Here is a 20,779-nt window from a genome sequence, read left to right as displayed (position 1 = left end):
CAAGAATTCTCAACTCTGAGAAACCACTCCCAATCCTTTGAGAAGCACTATCATGGGAAATATGGTCACGTAGTTTGCTTAATGATAACCTTATTCTCTCTAAGGATAAACTATTGCATAGCTTTTTTTCCCCATCTTGCCTTACATTTTTGCACAGGATTTCAGGTAATCCAGTGTTCATAATTTTCAGACCCCACGCATTTGGAAAATATAGCTTTAAATAAAGTGTGCATATTGTTTGTGTACAATGATACTATATAAAATCATTTGCATGTGCACAAAAAAGTCACTTATCTGAAACTGACGTAACGATATTGGGCTGGAGGAGGAGAAAGAAAGAAGTGAGGGTGCTAAAACTTACTGAGAACTATGTGCTAGGCACAGGTGTTTCAGTGCTTTACACATTTTAGATCATGTAATCCAGCAAGAACTCTGTTTGTATGTGTTAATGTATGGACTATGCCTGGCACATATCAGGTATTAAATAAATGTGATTTTCCTTGCTTTCTCTTGGATGAAAGATGTAACTTATTCTGGCTTTCTTATATATTGAGAAAAAAAAAACCAAAACAGATCTCAATGTATCTTCATCCCATTTAAAATTATTTACATTGGAAATATTTTTCAACTTCCTTCATTATTATTTTCTGTAATTTTTTAGATTTGTTTTAAATTATTTTTCACCCTTCTCCCCTGTATTCGATTAATGCACTTATTCTGAAATATAGAAAAGCACAAGATTATATGCATTAACTTAAAATAGTTGGCCTTCTTTCACTTTTGCCCTTCCAATAATTGTTAATAGAGTGGTAGTGTGATTTTTAGCAGGCCTTTTCCATCCATAAGTCATTTGTCAGGCTTGGGAAACCATATTAATTCCGCAGCTCTTCCTGTAAAACATATTCTATTTTCCTTGAATTATTTTCATTAAAATAAACTCTACTTGCCTGAAGACAGAGAAATTTTTAGTTGAATCTCAGTACTTTTTCATCTTCTCTACCTCTGAGTTTTTAATAGATTACTGAAATTAAATATAATATATAAAGAAATTAAATTCCAAGCTCAACATTATTGATCAGGATTTATAAGGACTTCAATTTTAATGCCACATTCAATCAGTTTAACATAGGGTTAAATCAAAGGTTACTATTTTTAATACGTTTCCATTCTTTTATATTAAGCCATATCCTTTACATACATTTATTCTATAAACTTGCCAATAATTTTAAAGGAATATTGAGTAAACTGAAAAGTGAAGTTAAATTTTTTAAGAAAAGGAAAGAGTTGGAGCTGGCCTGGTGGCGTAGTGGTTAAGTTCGCACACTCCACTTCAGCGGCCTGAGATTCATGGGTTTGGATGCCGGGTGCGGACCTACACAGGGCTCATCAAGCCATGCTGTGGCGACGTCCCACATACAAAATAGAGGAAGATTGGCACAGGTGTTAGCTCACTGACAATCTTCATTAAGCAAAAAGAGGAAGACTGGCAACAGATGTTAGCTCAGGGCCAAACTTCCTGACCCAAAAAAAAAAAAGAGGAGGAAAGAGTTATAGAATGAATAGTTTATATTTTAATATGTAGAAAATTAAGCCTACAATAAATTTTTAAGTATCATCATTTCCATATTTTATAGAAAGCTAATATAACACCTAACATTAAATGTATAAATACATGTCATAGCAAATGCTTTCTTTCTGATATATAAAGTATTTTTTCTACATTTCCTTATTATTTGCTAACTTTTAAAGCAAAATGCATTTCCTGGATGCTCAGGTAGGAAGCACTTATTGTAATATAACTTCAATATGTACAAATAAAAGTAGAAATAAACTTTTAATGCTCATACCATTTATTCAACAACAAAACGAATGCAGTTTTCAAATTAAAATTGAACGAGACTATAAAACTAATAAAATATACTTTTAAACTGCTTTATCAACATGCTGTTTTGCTGAAATGAAATACTATTCAAAATACAGAGGTAGTAGTGACCATGTGGCATAGGTTCATTTAATCTGGTCACACTTATACTTCTGTGTGTTAGGTGCTGGGTCAATTATTGCTCAATTTTCTCTGTTTATACTACAAAAAAATATTCAATTTCTCCAAAGTGCCAAGACAATATTTGGCCTTCACCTGGCAGGAATCCCTTTGTGCAGTATAAAATAAATAACTTTTTCTCAATACCTCATCATAATTTAGGTAGCACTTCTTGGCTAGTGATTAGAAACAAAAAGAAAACACTTAAAGTGATTAAGGCAACACACACACACAAAAGAATACCTCATGGTAATGTTTGATGGTAGTCAGTCAGATGTTCAAAGACACATATATTGACATGTGTGAGAAGTGCATACACTTAACCTATCATTAAAGTTTTAGAAAATTGAAAATAAATATTCAAGAATTCCTGGACTCCGGGACAACTTCTGTGACCTTCCAAGTGCCCATGAACCTTGAGAAACAAGCATATCATCATCTTGCTACTTCTAACATTTGTTAACCATGGTGAATCTTAAGTCTAATTATAATTTTGAGCAAGACAGATAAAGAGGCATTGGAAGCTCTTGAATATTGAATGAAATTGTGACCAAATATAATATACTCTGAATTTGTATGTCACAAAATGTTTCTCACAGTATTTTGAAATTTGAGAGGAAATATAAAAGTCTGAGTCTGAAAACTAACATTGATTAGATAATCAACTCTCGAAATAAACCAGCATGATAGAAATGTTTAAAGATACAGCACTGAAACAAAAAGATGAAGCAAACTCTGTATGTGTGGGTGCGTGTGTGTGCGCTCGCGCATGTGTGTGTGTGTGTGTGTGTGTTTTATGAGCATCTCTGCTTTATATTGAATTCACTTTCATGTCTCTGTCATCCTTAGTTTGTTGAGTACATATCTTGAATTTTCTGACACGTCCCAATTTCAAGAAATATGTTCTCAAACAACATGTCCCAGTTGTATTTCTTGCTGAGGGATGTTTCAAATATCTTTTATCGCAACATCTTTTAGCAAAAAAAAAAGAAAAAAAATTTCTTCCAACAAAGCATTTTAAATTTGTATTCATTCAAATAAAACTATGGCAAATGATATCTTTAAATCTTTAGGAAAACTCTAACCCAGTAGTTAAAAAAAATGTTTTGACCTAAATGCAGAACCTTCCCTGGGATTCAAGCAATTCATCAAGGCCCTGGGTTGTGGACAGCTGACAGAAATGCAAGAGGCAAACAGCTGAGAAAAACAAGGCATATCTGACAAAAAAATGTTATCAAAAAATGAATGCTCCTCTAAATATTCCTCTATGCAAAGTATTTTGTCATTTTAAATTCCAACACTACTAATAATAGTCATTAAATATCAAACTTGAATCAATCAAATTAACAATGACTAAAAGTAAGTTATGTGTAGCCGTATTGGCAGGTTTTATGCAGTCATTTACACACACACACACACACACACACACACACAAACACTGGTAGTTAATTTTTTATTATGGAGATTAATTATAATGAATAAATACATATTTATGTATTTAAAATTAAATATTTTAAATTATAATATCCATAATAACAAAAATGACTGATAACAATTACTAAGGCTTTTCTTTGAAGCAGATGTATAAAAGGATATATTGAATTAAATTTTAGGTTACCATTTGAAGAAAAATATTTCTTTCATAATTTACCTTACTTCCTGAGTCCAAAAAGGAAGATAAATAAGGAGAAAATTTTATTTCTGATGGCTGGCACTAAGAATGGTATTCAAAACGTTTGTCGATTATTGAGACTTTAGGCACTGAAAAATCAGGAATACCTCTATAAACAACATTGTGGGCTAACCAGTGGGTACAGGCTAATATTAGCTCTGCCTAACACTGGATATTTAGTAAGTAATACATACATTGCCAGAGCAAAACAAGTGAGCCACGAAAATAGAGGAAGTTGAAAGACTATGCTAAGTAGGGCTCAAGTTGAAAAAAGAGAATAAACTTCATTATTTATTTATGTGCCATGGCCATTGGAGGCCAAGAATTGATTAGACTCTTACAAAGAATGGAAAGCTATAGCACAGGCCACACAGCGTGGTGGTGAAGTACAAAGTCTCCTATGTTTAAACCTGCTTTACCACAGAGTAGTTGTGTGAACTTGAACAAGTTACTTGGCCTTCTGCTTCCTCATATGAAGATGAGAAAATAAGATCTTATCCAAGGAGTTGTTTAAAGATTTAATCAATGAATATATCTTAAAAAAAAAAATTCAGAACAGTGCCTGGCACTTAATACGTGCTATATATTATTATTTCTAGTGGCAAGGAATCGTAATTCTATAAACTGTTTGATAACTTTCCATTAATTATAGGGCTTGCATTGAGAAACAAAACCAACTTTTAAATGAAGTCTTTTTCTTAAAGACTATTTTATTATACAACCTAGGCTTGATTTTAACATAGCTCAGAATATACGTACCTTGTAAATATAACTATATTTATTTTGCATAATGGTTCTGAAAATATGCATACTAAATTAAGCTCTTACATTACAAAAACAACAATCTTTATCATAGATATCCTTACTGCCCACTTGTATTGTGAAGGTAATATATTCTGCTTTCATGACTCTTCTGAAATATGCTACCGGGGAATGAGCATTTAAGGTGAAGGAATAAACCTGGTGTCTCTGCCTGATGCTGTAATTTACTATAAAATCTTTCTAAAGACAAAGAATTAGGGCCGCTCCTCTGTGGCTATTTGTTCTTTATATAAAATTCCATGACAAGCTATTGATAATTTGTATTATATCTATTCTATATGTAACGCATATTTTATGCTATGGAAGTGTATAATATTTCAGAAATGCAATCCATACACATATCAGGCTTTCATTGACCTTGACTTCATTTTTTTGGAAGAAAATAATCACCTGCATGTTTCCAAGAAGAGTTAATACAATGAGGCAGAAACAGTCCTATCCAGGAGGAATTAGACTCCAGATTATGTTAATCACTGTCTATATCCTCTCAACTTTGTGACACAGAAATCAAGGACAAAAAATTAAGGCCAAGGATTAAGCCACAAACATTGTGCCAAAGCGACAACATATATTTTCTGAAAACTTATTATAATTCATTTTAAATCCAACTATGATTTAAATACATTTTAACTATAGTACATTTAGCTCTTTTAAAAAAAGGGGAGTTAGTTTAGGAAGGAATTTTAGGCTGCGTGGCCATTATTTGCAATTAAATGCCCAAACTAGCTGGTTTTTTCAAAAATATTCTTCTAAATCACATGTATTTTCTGAACAATTTAGCGTAATTTTTCTGTTTTGATTGCTTCTGCCAATATAACAAGCATAGGATAGTTGCTATTGCATAATACACTTTAATGGAAAACTTGAAGAATCATCATTGTTATATTGAGCACGAGATGCCCATTTTGCGACTTAGAGACATTCATCATTTAATATTTGTTATCTTATAATATATGAACAATACAGAATAATTATCGTTGTCAACGTATCAGCAAATCCTTGATTTTTGTAAAAATAATCTCTTGACAACTTCTGAAATATTTTTTCCCAAACTATTAATATTACTTTTTCTGGGAGGATACATTTGGAAGTTAGTGGATCTGAATTTAGAAACAAAAAATTATCCCATACTGAGCACACCTCACACCTTTACTCCATGGGGGATCTCACCCAAATTGGGATTTCAGGTGCTAATAATAAATATTTCATTTCAGTGTTAAAAGGACCCAAATTATCATTGATTTTAGTATGAAATAAAATATAAGTATTATCCAATTAATGCAATACTGTATAGAAATAATGGTGGTTTTTTGCTTTTTATGTCATATTCAATGTAGGTTTTATTTTTACTTTATTTTGTTTTAATAACTATAAGAGAGACTTTGTTGATCAGATTTCTTTCTCCTCAGTATAAAAAGCAGAACCATTAATGAATAATTAGAAATTTATTTCAAATATATTACCATTTCTACTACATTAACCCTGATTTCATTTTAGTTTTTAATTCTCTCTCTCTTCCTGTGTCTTCTATTCTTTCACTCTCTTTCAATTGCAATTTGTTCCCAGGAGCTTGGCTTTCCTTCTCTATTCGTGCTGTTCAAAATAAAATGACAACTGACTCTTCAAGCTTTAATGACATAGGACTTGGGACTTAATTATTGATATATTCTCTGTAAGTGAAAATATAACATTTATCATTATAACAAAAGTTATAACAATAGAAAAAGTTACTTCTGGAAAACAAATTTTAATCATTGAACCCACTTTATGTATTTTCTTCTTCCTAAAAGGAATCAGGAATATAGGAATTTAATCACAAAAGCACAGGTTGCTAGCTTTCAGTTAGTGCTTGGAGAAACAGCCACTTATTGTCTCTTCCAAGAAGGAAACTTATAGAGGCTGAGTATTTTTTTAAAACCATTTTTAAATAGCTGTAATTTTTTTTCTTGGATTAGAAGTGCAAGAATTGTCATATATGCACACAGACACACATAAGGAATATTCCACAATGGTGTGTTTTAAATATAATAATTAACTTATTTTCTTTTGTGCAACTCGGAGGATGGAAAAGTAAAGATTCTAAAATCTAATGTGAATTCCTCAGGTATAACTTACAAGCTTGTTACCCAGGTGACAGTGTCATCTATACTTGGTAAAGCAATTTAGATTCACTGTAATTTGTATAGCAACGTCAATTTATTTGTTTGATATTCAAATGTGATGCTATGCTCAGCTTGAAATACTATTTTTATTTTTTCCCATCAGCCATTTCTGGATATGACTTCATATTCTTGTACATAAGATTTAATTCTCCATTATTTAGTATTAAATGAATAATTCATGTAATTTAAAATTCTACTCACAAAAAGCATAACCGTATACGCAGATAACTATATCCGCATAGTTATATACGTTATGTAGTTTCATATTTTTATAAAATATGAAAATAAAGGTGAATGAAAGTCATCCATTATCTTTGACAAATATAATATAACTAAAAATAGCATCAACAAAATGATCCTCAATATATAGAAACCCTGAAAGCAATAACCTCTTTTTGCCCTTTTTGCTGCCTTTACAAGTCTGGAACATCTAGGGATTCAACTGAAGAGCTAAGAAAGCTTTGAAAAACTCTGTTCTTATTAACACCTGATTTTTGACCTTGAGGTTCTCATCTGTTCTCTTTATATGAATTCTGTAAAACATCTAGAGTATTTTTCTAATATAATATAATACTATCTTTGACATATCTTAATAAAAATATTATTAAAAACTTAGTCTTTTAAAAATTAAGTAACATGCTTCCAAGATTGCTGCTAATACTGAAATGATGGAAGCCATTAAAATAAGGGGTTAAACATGTATTTTCTTAGTTAATCCCTATCAATAAAGTGCCATGTGCTTGTAAATTATTCTAAGATAAGAATTTTACATAAAGATGAATATGTTCTAAGAAGAAATTCTAAAAAGAAAAATAGGAATTTGATATGTTTTTAGAAGCATCACTACCTAAGAGTTTAATCATTATTTTTATGGTATTTTCTTCCACAAATGGCCAAGCTTCCAAAATAAAAAGCTCCCCAAAATAAAATATGATGTGAAAAATTGAGTATCAATTATGCCTTTATAGATAAGTGAAATCAGTGTTTATGATTTGTAACTTTAAGAAAAAGCTCAAGATATAGTTCATCAATGAATTCACCTTATTTCCTAATGGAATCACACATTTTCTCTACTTCATTTATCTCAATTTATTTAATTTACTGGTATATATTTTTTAGTAATTTCCTTAAATTTGATCTTAATTCAGCAATAGCAATCCAAATAAATTCTTCTCTTGAATTCTCGTCTTAGTTCACATCTGTTTCTTACATAATATTGCAGTCTAACAGTTCCCTGAGAACAAGATTCCAGTCTTAATCAATTTAGAGATTCAATGATTGATTCTTGAATGACTGAATACTACATAACCATGTAATATGACCTACTCATACTAAATATATTCAACCTGAGGTTCTTTGTCTTTTTCACCAACCTGCTCTAACAAGTATGTATTAAGAAGCATCATTAGGGGCTGGCCCCGTGGCAGAGCGGTTACGTGCATGCGCTCTGCTGCTGGCAGTGCAGGTTTGGATCCTGGGCGTGCACCGACACACCACTTGTCAGGCCATGCTGTGGCGGCCTCTGATATAAAGTGGAGGAAGAGGGACACAGATGTTAGCCCAGGGCCACTCTTCCCGAGCAAAAAGAGGAGGATTGGCATGGATGTTAGCTCAGGGCTGATCTTCCTCACCAAAAAAAAAAAAAAGAAGCATCATTAATTGCCCAGTGGTTACCAGGATGAGTGTTGCAAACTGTCAGAAAAAGAATACTTTCAGACATATTCCTTTTCACTTCCTCTGCTTTTAGCTGCTTTAGTTAAAACTGCTTAAATGAAAACAAGCTTTTCAAATGTTTATTTGAGTACATGAAGAATCATATAAAGTTCAAGAGCATCTCTGTATTCTTAGATTCCATTCTGAAGACAAAATTCTCAACCACAGATTTTCTTCAATTTCATAACTTCAACTCTTGCTATTATGAAATGGTTTCCATTCCCAAATATCTATTCGTTTGTGTTCTCTACATAGATAAGTTTATCTACTTAACAGAGAACAGGTATACCAAAATTAATTTTGAATATATTTATAGCTACTTCAAACCCTCTGTTGACATACAAACCCATATGATCTTCACACTCAATCCAGTATTTCCAGAAGACTTACCAGAAGATTGACATTTGTCCTGATAAAACTCTCTAAAATCTAGAACATTGTGTTACAAATGAACTAACATTAATAAAATAATGAACAGAAGCAAGTTTTAAGAAGTAACATATGTTTGCTTTTGGACAATTTGAGGTACTTACAAATTTTCCATCTGGAAATATCCAACAAACTTTTAGAAATGCAGATCTTTTAATGCCTCTGTTTAGTCAGTGCTCTGAGGTGGGAATTATTGCATAACAAAAGATTCTCACACTTTGTGGGGCTGGCCTGGTGGCGCAAGCGGTTAAGTGCGCGCGTTCCGCTGCGGCGGCCCGGGGTTCGCTGGTTCGGATCCCGGGCGCGCACCGACGCACTGCTTGGCAAGCCATGCTGTGGCGGCGTCCCATATAAAGTGGAGGAAGATGGGCACAGATGTTAGCCCAGGGCCGTCTTCCTCAGCAAAAAAAGAGGAGGATTGGCAGATGTTAGCACAGGGCTGATCTCCTCACAAAAAAAAAAAAAAAAAAAAAGATTCTCACACTTTGTTCCCAATCCAGTATGTCCATTAACATACCTCTTCCCCAAGCCTTCTTAATTTTTCCTTTTTCAGGCTTGTATACTAAGCCAAGGCATTTACCACTGTCTACAAGGCCAAGTTTATTCCTATGTTGAGTGATTTCTCTTTCCAAATAGAGTGGATGATCAGAAGTTAAACCCAAAGTTCTGCCCAATAGGAAGATTTCTCCTTACCACTGTCATTCAAGTTTCCCCTGTAGTGCAGAAGGCACATGTTTAGCTTGTACCCACATACTTGTCTGACCCATCCATGAAACAAGCTTGGCCTTTTTCTAGCTCTGTCAGCTGGTTATAGGGAGTCATTTCTAAGGCCCTAAGTGAGCTGAAAGAGAGTCAAGACAGTCTGAACCAACTGTTCATGCAGCTTCCTTGTGCTCTCTGAGTCTGCTCACGCCTAATCTTATATGCACCATGTCTATTTAATAACGGATTGCTGCTAGTGTCACCAAGTGTATCGCTTAACGTGTCTTACATTCCCAGACTCGAGATTGGCACTTTTAGCTGTATGAGGTCTAAGTCCTGTGCCTGGTCTTTAACTCTGTGTGTCCTCTGGGTCTAGGAGATAAATATCTCTGTAGATACTGCCAAGGAGACTCTCCCACGCTTTCCTTTACATCTCTGACTAATCAGTCTGAGCCTGCCATTTTCCCTTTTGGCTTATCAATGGCACTTAGCAACAACCACCTAGTTTCACAATCCTTATAATTACTATTTCCTCCCCATCACTCAAAAGCCAGAAAACATTGCACCAGCTATTACATCTCCATCCCAGTCCACCACAGATGAAACTCTTGGCAGTCACACTGCTACAGCATTCCAGGGAATAGCAAAATTTCACCTACCACCAGGATATATAAAAATAAACCATAAGAACAGCATTGACTTCAACAATTTGGCAAATTTAAATTCTACTGTCTAAGTGAGGTACTGACTCTTCCTTAAATTAAGTAATAACATGAATTTCTGTCTTGTGTTTGTTTTTAAGCACTCAGAGAATCAGGGAAACACATACATTCACCTGTTACTTGAGGCTGATAATTTCATTTGGATATCTGAGTTTTGATGTTCAAATACACATTTTCAATGGTTATTAAGAAGAAATTTGAACATAAAGCCTCTTTTTGCATTTTCATTGTGAACTAATACAAGTTTCATCTACTTCGTGTGTAAAAAAAAACAAAAGAAAATTGAAAGTCCAGGACAAAATTTTACCTATATTTAGTTGGATTATGGGAGTAAAATATTTCCAGAAATAATTTAATAGTTCATGTGATTTTTCATTTAAATCTCTCTTTATATAATAGTGCTTTTTCCATGATAGTAAAATACACATATTTAATATTTTAAATTCCTTGTTTTCTTTACACCAACCTGACATACTATAACAGTTCATATCTCATAAAAATAAATTTATGAAAAATAAAACATTTATTATTAAAATAAGAATTTTAAGTCTGAGGGATGTATTTTTACTGGTACTTCAACATGAATGCAACGTCACCATGGTGATGTACTATCCTGATAAATCATTTCAGAAACACCATTGTGATGATGCATGATGACTCACATATACATCATCATGGTCATCATGATGCTTTATTAGTGTCATATATTACAAAAATGATGGAGCCTTGATGTAGAATTTCTTAGTAAAATAGTGATGACAAAAGTTATCTCTTGGAGAAATGTTCTGTAACTTCATTTCTTAAAAGTTTATAAATATGCCATCTACCTTTCCTACCCTGTCTCAAAAACATACTTCCAAAAATAGAAACTATACATTATTCTTTTGAGGCACAAAGCTGAATTTTGCAACACAACATGCATGGGTTTTCTTAATATGACATTCTTCCACATTGATTAATCTGAACTTTTCCCATTCATATTTAATTGAAATATTTTCCTGATCTTTCAACCAACAACAGACTTGCTTGTCTCCTTATATCAATAAACTGAAAGAAATCTGTCACAGGCTATGTTATGGTAAAAAAAAAAAAAAAATGCAGTGGCTCAAACAATATTTCTTTCAATTATTTCTTCTGTTGTAGTGTAGAGAGAACTGCGTATTCCAGGATGAGTGTGTGGTTCTACCAGATAATGTAGTTTTGCAACCAGATTATTTCTGACTCCTTCTGCTATCCTGTAGGGTGTGTTCTTCATTTACACGATTAAAACTGTCTCACTACCAAGATGTACACCTCGCAGACCCAGAGAATGGGAAAGAGAGAGTGGCGGGCGAGGAGCTTCCTTTGAAAAAAGGGATACAGAATTTCACACCACTGGAGAATAGCCTACATGAAGCAACATAAATATATAGAACATAATTTCCTGCAAATTTTATATATTTCTATCACTTTAAATAATTAATGTATCATATTCCTTATATAAATATCACTTTATTAAGTAAATTTATCAAAAACACTTAGAATAATATACTATAAAAGTATCACCAGACTCCAAGATACATATATGTTACCAAGTTAGCAAATATGTTAATCTTAAAGCTGTTCAATACCGCCTCATCATATTCATCATTACATGACACACCGTACAAATAAAACACCATACATGACCATAATGAAATAAATAATTCGATATAGAAATAATATTCCTATAATAGTTTGTGGTAGTATTATTCTTTCCCTCCTCAAGCACCTTTATATAACTTTATTATTATACTTAATCAATAGTCTTATAAATGTTTACCCTATCTCCTACTAGAATGAAATGTAAGCTTTCAGAGTAGGTATTTGTTTTGATTCTTGCTGTGACTTGTTCACAGTCCAATGCGTGGCATAGGGAAGATTCTCAATATTTGTTTCAAAGGATGTAGTTTTCAGAGTGTTGTCAATAATGACATTTAAAAACAAAACCGTTAAATCATTCTTTTACCATAGTGATTTGACATACAACATTATTCATTTAAAATGTCTGCAAATAGACTCTTCTTCAACAGTACACAATTTTACATAGTACTTTTTCTTTTTGAGCATATATTTCCATTTCATTTATGCCACAGAATTTTTCTAGTTTAACATATTTTTGTGTAAGAAGACTTTTATTAATGACAATCGTAGTTTTGCAATGAAAATAAATGTGTATATTGATATTTTTAACAATCTTATGATTATAAATCTATAAAGAGTAAAAACAAAAATCATTGTATTGAATTATTAATATTATCAATAATATAATGAAATGAAAAGTATACTAAAATACTGATAATTGTTAGACAATAAGTACAATTTATTGGAAATCAATCTCTTAATGAGATTAGTGAGTGAGTGAGATTTTTATAAATCTTTGGATTATTACCATATTGTTAAAATGAGATAGGGTTTGTAATCATATCTATTACTAATTTTCATTTTTATAAGGAGGTGGGAATTGTTAAAGAAAAGTCACTGAATTCTTTAAATTCCTCCCAAATTATAATTCCGACATAAAATAGTGACATAAAATGATATAAAAACTGAAATCTCTGTAAGTTTTTCCTTCTACTTTATTAAAGATAGAAAATTAAAAATCAATTCATCTACAAAAGGATTTGTACCCACTCAGTAGAACTATGAACTTTAATTTCATGCCATAAAAGGCTCTAGCAAGAGTAATAATTATGCCTATGATCATTTTTGTTTCAGTCCATGGCAACTTTCTTGCCCAATTTGATCAAAAAGAGATTTGGATATATTTTTTAAGTTAATTTCAATGTATTTATGTCAACACTATACATTTGTACAAAATGTTTTCATATTCCTTAGATCTTACATATTTTTGTCAAAATATTGTGTGTATATATTTATCTCATCCAGTGTATGGAATGAATATTACCACATTAGCAAAATCAATGCTCGATCACACACCAATCAGCCAAATCTGATTTACTTACTGTCAAACAAAGAGGGACTTCCTTTCTGAAGTAGATACACCTGTTTATGTACATGGTATGAAATATTAAAACACAATGAAAAATACATTCCAGAATATGGCTTGTGAGTTGTATTACTAATAGCAGTCAAATCATGACTAACACAGGTCTAATATAGTAATAAATTTTATTAATATGAATAAATGCTGTTTCTCAATATGAAATTTTCTAAAGAATTATAATGCATAGCTAAAATTGTAAGATATTTAGGAAATAATAATTAGGATGTAAGGCACGTTATTACTTTAGTAATTACTTTAGGTGTGAGTGTGTTAAAGTCTGGTATTCTGCTTTAAAAATATTTAAGGATCATGTATAAATATTCAGTTATAACTTCATTAGTTTCATTAGATATCATGACCAAATTCTGCTTTTGTAGTTAATGAAAAATGAACGTATATATTATTTCAAATCAATAGCTTTAGCAGCTAGCATTTGATTTTATAGTTTTGTTACTAGAAGTCAGAATAGATTAAACATTTAGAGATGAAATAAGATGGGAATAGAATGTAACTGGAATAAATATTTCATGATTTGATTTGGGTCAACAGGTTGTAAGTACCTTTGTAAATAATGAACACACTACAGATAAAAGAAAGTATATAAAATCTTTAACCTTGAGTTATATCTAGTATAAAGCTAAAAAATGTGATAGTTTTGAAAACAGTTAAATTTAATTGTGTCGGTGCCACTAACTTGAATTTCTTTTGCTGTTTGAAGGTGCTTTTTGTTTCAGCAGTTACAGCTGGGAAGAGACGAGCTGAGAAGAATTTCTTATGTTAGATTTGTGGAAAAAATAGCACCATTTTTTTTTAATCAGTGCTTTCTTTGCTTTATTCTCACAATACTCTCTCATAAGGGCCATATAGTACTCAAAAATATTTAGGAAATGAAATTTGTAAATTCTCCCACTGCCCATATTCTGTACAAAATGTATTAAATTTAACAATATACCAACAAGGCAAGATACCCCACTTCTAACACTAGGCTTATAAAGAGAAAGCCTGGAAGCCCCAGAGTTGTTTACTGTGCCTTGATTACGAGTCCTCTTTAAAAATACTATTTCCTGTTGCCCTCATGTTTGATTCCCTGGACGTTTTTATACAGGGCGTAGTGTACCATAATAAGATTGATGTCAAGTGAGAAGAACACCTTTTTTTTGTAAAGTAGGAGGAGTCATTTTCACATGAGGAAATAGGAAAATCACGCAAGCACACAGTACCTATGGATGTAGATTATATGGACTGCGATTTCTTTAAAAATGTTAGTATACTCTTATCTTCAGAAAATTTTGGTGTAGCCCCCAGACGTCTACCTGTTTGAAGATCAATGTCTGAGGTAACTTGTATTTAACTTGATAATGGTAGGGCTTGTTTGTGTGCTTTGTTTCTTAGTTAATAATTCATTAACTATTTAATGAATTAACTTACATTGATTATCTGATCAATTTAAACTAATTCTACTTATTTTCACAAAGTAGAAAACAAACTTGATCTGTATTTGAGCCTAGGACAAGGAAAATTGATCTTGGGAAGAGAATGGCTGGACCCTGGGGCAAAGTAAGAAGATGAAATAATAGTTATCTCGCACAACTACTAATTAGTTTAGCTATTTACCATGTAACAATTCATCAAACCACTCTTGGTTTTCTTTAGTTCTGTTAAGGCCACATGTCTTATCTCCATGTGTGATAGGGAAGGAATAGAAAGAACAAAATGGGTATGAAATGCATCAAAAAAGTGTGCTGGAAGAGTGATTTTTCCCGATACCTGTAGTTTTAAAAATCTTTAAATGTCTTTACAAAGTTAACACATATTAGAGTCACCTGAAGACATAATCTTGAAAAATCCCTTTTCTTTATTAAAATAAGAATATTTTAAATTTTTTTCTTATTTCTTAGCTCATTTAATTTTTTCCATCATCAGGATAAGATTGAAGCATAGGAAATAAGTCCTGAAATCTAGATTTAATAACAATTATTATCAAAGTAAAAGATTCTGTTAAGCCTTCTCTAAACAGTATATACTCTAGGAAAAAAGATATATTGTAGATAGTCAGCAACTTTTGAAATAGTATATGGTGAAGGCATAAAATAATTCCCTAAACATTGTCATATGTTTATATATATGTATGTGTAGCTTTGGTATGGCTTACATACTATTGGCATGAAACATTTAGAACAGTACATGTGCTATATAATAGTCTACAAGGCCAAACAATAATTTCTTGAAAACTTGTCCCAAAGGGGTGGTATCTTTAAGGACCCTTATTTCAGGAGAGTTTTCTCTAATGTAAAATGTTTAGAAATCAGACCAAGATCTGACTAAACAAAAATTATCCCAATTTGTTCATTGAATGAAGACAGCTAAAATCCATCTGCCATTTTGGATTGACATTGTGCTCATTGAGCACAATTTTAATTTAAGAACAGATTATTCATATCAGAACCACATGTTGGCCTAGCCTTATACAATGTTCATAGACCTCACTCAAAGCTCTGGATACTTCTATTTGCTGAGTCTACATTACACCACAGACATTCAACTTTTTTGACATCATGGCTTCATGTATGCCTATGCTTTTGAAATATGTGCATCATAGTTCCATTGTAAAATGTCTTGAGTATAAGATGTGCTATGCTATCAACATGGTAATAATAATATACAGGTGGTCTGACATAATGAACTGGACCAGATTGTCAAACTCACATTTCACACTAAAGAGATCTAGTAGTAATTTAAACAATGGCCAACTAGACTCATACTGAATGATAACTGCATTTCAAAATTTCTTTCTGTACATTAGGAGTCAGTATTATAGTGAATAAATGTTTTGGTCAGATGTAAATATGTTGTAATACAAGATATTTTTTCTCTTTCAGTCATTTCAAATTATAAACTTAGCCAAAAAAAAAAAAAATGGTTGGCAATCCAAATTGATCTCTGAGTGAATTTGTTACAACAGAAAAGAAAAAAGAAATATTTTACAATAGACATGTTCAAAATAGCTGCATAATAGCAGGGCCCTAAAATGTAAGCAATATTACTGTTTCTTTTGTGTGAAAAAAGCAAGATTATGTGAAATATTGGAATTTTATTTCCAAGTCTAGCATTTGAAGATAGTTAACTACACTTATGTTGTCAACTGCCTCTTGTTGACAGTATGGTTTTATTTGCTCCGTGAAGTAACAGCAAGAATTTACTATTGCTCCTTTCTTTTATGACACATACAGCAAAAAAAAAAAATCAATACATTTACTCAAGACCAACCAGAATCATTTTAACCTATCAAAATTGATGGGAGGCCTTCACTGCCAAAGTCTCTGCTGGGTTTTCACAATTCATTGCAGACAATCTGCCACCCCCATTATGATAAAAGGATAGACGATTCATAATCAGGGAATAAAGCTAGATTAATATGTGTAATTATCACTGAATTATTTACCCTTCTACAGGATTTTATTTTTAGTGTCATTTGACAATTATCTCTCATTTTATTAAACACAACTGTGAGTAATTGCCCTACCTAATAGCTCTCTGTACTGGCTGACTAGCTACCAAATATTCATGGAAATATCTATTAGCCACACACATGAACTGCTGTATTATGGTGCTGTTGATTCCATACATGCCACTATCTGATTCTTTCTCTCTTTGAGGATGTGAGAATAAATTAATTATATATTTCCTGGATTCTCTCCAGTACAATTTGAAAATTTATTATACACTTACAGTCCATGAACATCATTGTTTTTTACCGTATTAAACCAGTAATTGCACCTTGATTTTCACAACAAAAACAGAAATATAAACACACATGAATTTGGGTAATTTTTCTGTTAGTCTGTCCAAACTCTAAAATCCTATTCTTTAGGTTAATATATATCAAAGTTTTGGACTGAACAATGAACTAGATAGCACCTGAACAGCTGGTTTAGTATTCCCAAAAGGACTCATGATTCATTTCTTATGTTGTTACATTGCCATATACAGATGCATGCTTTAATGATCTTAACATTTGTTGTTTTTAACAATCAATAAATGTTATTAACCTTGAGTAAAAAATAAAAAATGTTTTCCTTTTTGATTTTGCCCCTCCATTTGGAGCTTATTTATACCCTTCTGATAATTAAAGGGTCCCTTTATTTGTGAAAATCTGGGCAGAAATGGCTCTAAGAGCATATTTAGACCTTGATATAAAGTTATTGATATCTCTTTTGGCTCCGTTTCTTTAGTCATCAAAGACTAGGACAAGAATCTGAGTACAGATAGTTTATTTGGGTGATTATCCAAGGTACAATAAGTGATAGAATGAGAAGAGTCAGATAGATGGACAGACAATGAAGGCTTGTTTCCATTGGAGTCTCCTGAAAAACCTCCCAAATTTGTCCCCACGAAGATCTGGAAGCTGGCGCATTTATCAGTGGTTCCCATATCCCCTTCACTGAAAGCCATCCTCAGAGGATATTAACTCCTCTGCACTTTTGGCAGTGCTTAGATTCAGCCTGAGCAAATTCATATGGGTTGTGTTGGAGAAATTAAAAGATGAAAGATGAGATATGATATGCTTTCAGTGTTAAGTAAGTATAATTTTCCATAGAACTGTCTACCACAGGTATGGCTAAAGTCAGAGATTGGGACTTGACATCAGAAGTATTTGTGGTTGTATCATTTTAGGTTAATCAGTGCATTTGACACTTCCAAAAATTTCAAGAGATGAAACTTTTATTATCAATCTATAAATATAACAATAAAACACATTTTATGCAAATATTTTATAGCAATTGTGCAAATAATTTATCAATTGAGTTAACACTTAAATGTTAGAAAAATGTCAAACTGAAAGAATTCTTTGCCAACCTTTGAAGCTAAGGAACATTATACAGTCATTTAACAAAGTATAAGAAGTAGAACTCAGGTTGAGGTAGGAAGCAGAGTAGAACTCAGGATTCATTAGGGACTTTCTTAAAGAGTATGTGTCTGAATATCTTTAAGATTTGCTAAAGACTCAGTGGCTTTGTATTCATTGATGATTATGCAGGAATTTTAAACTTTTTCTCAGTAACTATTATATTACTTAAAAATATAAGTAATACTTATTTTTTACTTCATATAATCACTATATAAAGTATATATATAATATAATATATATATTTGTGTATATAGTATATATATACATAAAGTATATATTATATAATGGCAGTAAAGGATGGGGGAAAAACAAAGGATAAATCCACAAGGACACAGAATATGAGAGTGAAAACAATGGAAAAGAAGAATCAATGCATTTGAGGAAAATTGGAATTAACTACACAGCAGTTATTGAATTTTTAGGCGGAGAAAGAACAAAATCTTAGCTCACAAGAAGAGGATAAACATAAGACAAACCATGATATGATATGGAATCTTGGAAAATCCAGGAACTTGGAATGGAGGAGAGGGGACAGTGCATCAGGTAATTAGGAGTGGAGGGAGTCAGGAGAAGATTGCTTGATAAATTTTATACGGCACACTTAAATGCACAGATTTCTCTTCCTTAACTTATGCAGGGAATAGAGCGTCCTTTCTCTTGCCCCTCAGAAGACTGGAGGTTTACCCTTTCAGACTGCAAGCCTGAAAAGCTTGGGACTCAGGTGCTCAAGCACAGTCCAGAGTAGGTATTTCAGTTAGGATTTACGTTTAGCTGCATGTAACGTAGACTGACCACAGTGGTTTAACCATATTTTGTAATTTAACAAGAATACTGGGGGTGTGATTTCCTGTGCAGGTTCAGAGGTTTAAGGAAGTCAAATCAAATGTCTTGGAGTTTTTCATGGCCCTTTACTCATGGTTGCAAAATTGGCTGCTGGAGTTTCAACTATTGAGCCCACATTCCTGGCAGAAAGATAACAGTATCTGAGAACTGTATCTTTTATTGACTAATACTATGTTGTATGGCCACAACCTAATCAGAAAGGAGGCAGGAAAACATTTGATGTTTTTTAAAGCTTGCCTGTTGTCAATCCCCAGGATTCTGGTATTAAGGAAAAAAGGTGACGGATGTTGGCTTAGCAACCATCAACATCTACCAGTCTCTCTTTGGATAGCCAACATCTCTACACTTCCTTCTTCCCATTAAATGAGCATACTCACACACACACAATGCTATTTCAAGTGCCAAGATAAAATTACAATGAATTTTAATTCCCCCAATATGGACAAAAGGCCCTTATGATCTCGTGATCTATAAAAGTGAAGATAATTGATCTGCCACTAATACACCCAGATATGATTGTGGAAGAAACACAAGAAAAAATTACAATGTTTATTCTGAAAGACGGGTATCAGAAATACCCATCAATTGCTGGTTTATAGTAATTTTCAAATTGTGTTGTACTCTTTGCTCATTAACCAGACAATATGGCAGCCCTGGCTCTGATTGCTGATTCTTTGTTTCTTTCTGTTATACTTGAATACTACAGCCAAGGTCTATATTAGAGATGATTCCTTTCCCTGGAGTGACCCTATTTTCACAGACACATTGCTATTGGAGGGAATTTGGGGGCACTGGATTGCTTTAAGAATTTGCATATTGACTCAGTGTTTAATTATGTTGGAGGGGGTTTTGATTTCTACAAAAATTAGTAGAATTCCATCTTATTTTTCTTTGCTATTTCCATGTGCTAACAATCAAAGCCAATGATCTTGTCTGGTGGAATCTTAAATCCTAGCAATTCTCCACATTTTTTTTTTTTACTCTGAGCCTCATGTTGCTTTAAGGTAACTGAAAAATTAAGCTATAATGGAGCAGTAACACCCTTTGGACCAGAGTATTTTAATGTGCAAAATTTCTTTTTCTGAGAAACAATATCTTAGAAAAGTGGTGTAGCAAGGTCCTGGGGAATCAGCTTTAATTGGAGGTACAAACATTTTACTTGTCTTTTCTAAAGGTACAGGGATCCAAATGACGGGACTCGCAGCTGTAAAGACATCATGAATAGATGGCCGCGGAACCAAGGACCACCGGATGTGGAACCGGAGCTCCGGGATCAAGTTAGAGGGGTCTGGGACATTCTCCTTGCCCTTTTTGACCCAGAGGAACCTGACTTTGTGGACACTGTATTGCTTGCTTTGCTAGAACACATATTAGAGCAAAGAAGACCTAACACCTAGCTGACCACAGAAGAAGATTTCGGAGAAAAAGATTTCACACTGCTGCTTGGACCCCACCCCCACCCCCACCCCCACCCCCTCCGGCCCCATTCCTTCCTCCCCGTCCCTCCCTAAATGCTTCTGTACTCAATAAAACCCCGAGCATGCCAAGGCAGACTCCTGGAGGTGACGTTGAGTGACGCAGCTGGTCCTCGGTCCCCCAGCTCTGCCTCCCGCTGCCCAGGTCACTGACTGGGTTGCACCACACTACCTGAGTCCGGACTGTCATTTCAAACTCTCTTGAATCTCCACCGGTAAGCTCCCCCTAGCTTGGTAGGTAGATCCCCTCATGGCCCGAGAGGT

General features: G+C 33.1%; 1 long non-coding RNA gene across 1 annotated transcript in view; it reads left to right on the top strand.

Annotated features, from left to right (window-relative positions):
* The window catches only part of LOC147916417 (uncharacterized), an 83,629-nt gene extending 63,152 nt beyond the window's left edge, over positions 1 to 20,477 (top strand). The window contains exon 3 of the long non-coding RNA XR_015552983.1: positions 20,215 to 20,477. This is a non-coding gene — a long non-coding RNA (uncharacterized LOC147916417). The remainder of the gene's footprint in view (positions 1 to 20,214) is intronic.
* Positions 20,478 to 20,779: the final 302 nt, after the last annotated feature.

Source organism: Ceratotherium simum, chromosome 8, assembly GCF_057802395.1.
Source record: "Ceratotherium simum simum isolate JZ-2026a chromosome 8, ASM5780239v1, whole genome shotgun sequence".
In the NCBI taxonomy this organism is placed as follows: domain Eukaryota; kingdom Metazoa; phylum Chordata; class Mammalia; order Perissodactyla; family Rhinocerotidae; genus Ceratotherium; species Ceratotherium simum.
Note: the sequence above shows the minus strand (reverse complement) of the source record. Positions and strands in the feature narration are given on the sequence as shown.